Consider the following 4170-nt stretch of genomic DNA (forward strand, 5'->3'; position numbering starts at 1 on the left):
GACCAGCCCCAAGGTTTGTGATTTAACTTCATTACAGTGTTTCAATCTGCCTAATAAACCAGAATTTTAAGGATCCCTAGTTGGACATTTGTAGCCAACAATAGGGGATACTCTGTTTACCAGGGCACCCCTTGGGGTTATTAGAAACAATGACCATAAAGTGAAGGAGAGCAGATTTAGATTGGACATCAGGAAAAAAATTCTTTATGGTGAGGGTTGCCAAAATATGGAATGGGCTTCCAAGGGAGGTGGTGCTTTCTCCTATCTTAGAGGTTTTTAAAAAGAGGTTAGACAAGCACCTGGCTGGGGTTACTTAATGCCTGTGCTCTTTCCTGCTCAGAGCAGGGGATCGGACTCAATGATCTAATAGGTGCCTCCTGGCCCTAGAAATCTATGAAATTTATTGCTACTGCCTGACTCTGATTCCAAGCACTGTCCCTTCCACTCTTATCTGCTACACCTTGATGTAATTGTTTGATCGTTAATGGGAAGCTGCCTGAAGGTTCTCAAACATGCCCTAGTACTTCCTTCACCAGTGGATCCCTTTCCACTAGACCCAAACCTGGTCCATCAGTCGATGGGCTCTCCTGCATGTGCCTCAAGGCACCAGTTGCCTTATGGGCTATCCACAGCTTCCAACCTTCCCTACAGCCATGCCCATGCCTCACAGGTGTTATGTAACATCACTCAAGTGGGACACTTGTTCCCAAAGCCACCAGGCCATCTCAGGCCTTTACTCCCTTGTAGGGCTTCAGCTTTCCCAGCTTTTGCCCCTCTGCTCTAGCTAGTCCCTTAGCCAAGACCCACTGTCCCAGACCTGGCTTCTGGGCTCCAGCCCTGTCAGTTGTCTCTCTGGGCATCTGGCCTTTGTCTCTCATGCTGGGCCCCTGGCCCCAGAATTTGACCTTCTGGGCTAGGAGTCCCTGACCGGGGTTCTTGCCCTACTCAGGCACTGGGAGCCTGGCCCTTTCTCCACTACTCTCGCTATTTGCCTCACCCCTGGCTGGGCTCAAGGCACTCACGTTCACTGCAGGTACAGCTGGGACCTCCAAACCTCTCCTGTAGTCCCAAACCCCAATCACAACAATAAGAAAGACCTCTCCCTGTAACTGAAACCTATCCTCACACTGGTTCCCAACATAGACCCCAGCAGCCTGGATGTATGTAACAAAGTTTCCCCCCTCTTGGTTATGTCATTAGATCTCTGGCTGAATGTAACCAAGCTTCTTCCCCTCTCATACTCGTTCTGACTTCCCTGTAGGTTGTAGGCATCTTGTTGCAGATCTCAGAGCTTTTCTAGTCAGCCAGGAAGCCCCCTTCAGCCTCCCTGCTCAAGAGCTCCTTCCCTTTCAGCCTGAAGAGCCAGACTGCCTGACTGGACTAAGGCACTGTCTTTGTGTGCCTCCTAAATCCTGCCCCATCTGGTCAAATGACCCTGCAGCTCCCAACCTCTTTGTGGTTGATGACCTGCCTACCTTCTCAGCTAGGGCTTAGCCAAGCATTCTGCAGTCCCTGGCTTCTGAATGGCCCATTTGTCTGCCTGGTGTAGTGATCCACTGCTCTGGTTCCGCTTCCTGGGCGAGTCATCCTCCAAGGGTTAGTCCTTATGTGCAGCTGGCCATTTGTCCACTTTCTGCCACCCATCTTATTGATAGCTATCTGGTCTCCTGGCTGCCAGGTCCACTACAGTCTGCCTATTCTCTGCAGTGGTTCCCTCACAGGCCACAGATGTTCCCCTTTTTTTTAACAAGCCGCTCCCTGCCTAGGCACCTGTGATTCCTGGCTGCCTGGACTCTCACATCGAGCCTTTATTTCACTACCGTAAATCCTCACTATAGCATTTTCTCCCCTTAAAGTGATAGGAACCCTAGGTCTACTGTCACAATTTCACTCTGGTATATTTCAGATGTATACTTGAAGCATACTCTGTTTTGCAGATGAGTCTTGTAGCACCAGATGTTGAGGTTGCTCATATTCCCAACTTGCAGTATATAATCCCTGTCATAGCTAGAAGGTGTATTGCTTGAATCTTGGCCTTGGCCATTTTTTGCTGAGAAACAAATTAATGTTAGTTGCAGTCCTTAAATTTAGAGCTACTTTCAGTTTCCACTTTAACATTTCATGCTTTTACAGACAGCAGCAAAAAAACTATCATACATCTAAAAACCTTTAAAGACTTCAGAAGTACTCTAAAACAGTGCATTGTTTTGGTAGTTAATCTTAACATTGGAAAACTGTCTTATGTTCAGATTTTAACCAAAATAAAAAACATTTAAGTTATCCTTTAAGTGGTACCTTCTAAATAACTAAAGGAAAATATAATAATCAGAGTTTATCATTGTTAGTTTCCATTCTTTCCATGGATAAATTAGGGTCTTAAGATAAAACTCTTATGATTTCTTGAACTGTTACACCAACTTTACAGCACAAGTTGAGCATGTCAGACATCTACTTGTTTTAGTTCTTATCCTTAATTTATTTGGCTCCTTCAACAATTATGTGGTTATGCCTAGCCCACACTGTAAGTGAATTTGTTTCACATTAGGCCAGAAACTATTCCTAGAGATTACAGCTGCCATTGAGGCTGCAGTTAGGGAAAACTTAAAGACTTAATTGATCAGTGACAGTCAGTCCTGACTAATTCAGGAGCTACACAGTCACTGTTAACCAAAGAGCTTACAGTTTTGCTATATTTTCCATTTGCATAGTTTAACAGAGATAATTATCCCTATAGTCAGCTTCATAAATATGTACCCATTGCAGGAAGGACATGGCCAAGGAATGAAGAAAGAAACATGTATGTTCAAGTTAATGCTGCTCTCCCTCTCTAGTCTTAGGACGTGATTTAATTGTGCCCCAACTGCAGTACAGTACTGTAGTGCACACTCATTCTGCTAGTAGCAACCTGAAAACCACTTCTCTTAAGACTCAGAACCAAGCCTTCTAATTTCATCAAATTCCCTGTCCATCCTGGACAATCTTTTCTATAGTGAAACACTGAAGAGGACATTAACCAGAAATTTCTCAGTATTGAGTTTACAAAAGATAAAGACTTGTTCTCTCATTCTTAAAGCCATATTTTTCATTTTCCAAATATAATAATCTCACTAAATTTAGTGTCTCACTATGTTAGTCATTCACTTCTGTGTTAAGTGTTAAAGTTCTGTGAAGTTAAAGAACTCAACAACATCAAGGTGCTGTATGAAAAAGCTCAAGCTTCCCAGAAAGTGCACCTTCATGAAAGGACCTAGGTTTTCCTTTGAAGAAATAGAAGCAGAACAAAACAGTTTTTGTAGAGTTAAAGGTAATTTCTAAGTCAATATAAAAAATATCTGATGTGATTCATTGTTTCTGTCTTTAAAAAAAAGTGGACTCAGAGAGCTAACCTTTGGTCTTTGTCAGACAATAGATCATGCAATGACAGCATATAAAAACTTAGCATTTTATGTAGTTCAAGGCCTTATGAATGTCACTGCTACATCACTGCTACAAGTTTTTCCATCTCCCCTTATACAGCTGGAGTAAAGCTCAAGAAAGCAAGAAGCTACAAAACATAGAACAGCTGCTTAAACTACAGAATCTTTCTATTTTTTATTTTAAAAAGTCTCCTTTGAGATTTCCATTAGCAATTTGCATTGTTTGAAGGCTTGCTGAAATTCAGGCTTTTCATAGGTCTCCTGTTTACCCCCAGATCCAAGTCAACTTGAATAGTGGCTTTTCTTTCACATGCCTGGAAAAACCTCCTTCTGTAGCTAATGGAGCAATAATTAAAAGTTCCTTTCCTTATATCATAAACTCTACCTGAAACATAATACCTCACACCTTAACTCCTACAGACAAGCAGTATTTAGAAGAGAAAAGTTCCGTTTCACTAGGCCATCAATGACCACATTTAAGTAGTTCCTCTAGCTTCCTTCTTGGTTTGGCAGCTCGGTGGTACATGGGATTTATATAGCTCCCCATGCACAGGGACAAGTCAAAACCATGGTGCTGCCCAGCTGAATTGTACATGTGGGTTTATAGCTCCTGGCATACTGGGAGCCTGACACTGGGATGTCACAGCCTGATGCCAGGCTCCTGAATTTATTGGCAGCTGGGGCTGGGGACCTGTTTGGTTCCCAACACCAATTAACTATCAATTGATTGGCTTCATATTGCTGGTGCAGCAGG

This window comes from Alligator sinensis, unplaced genomic scaffold (assembly GCF_000455745.1).
Source record: "Alligator sinensis unplaced genomic scaffold, ASM45574v1 scaffold1131_1, whole genome shotgun sequence".
Taxonomy (NCBI): domain Eukaryota; kingdom Metazoa; phylum Chordata; order Crocodylia; family Alligatoridae; genus Alligator; species Alligator sinensis.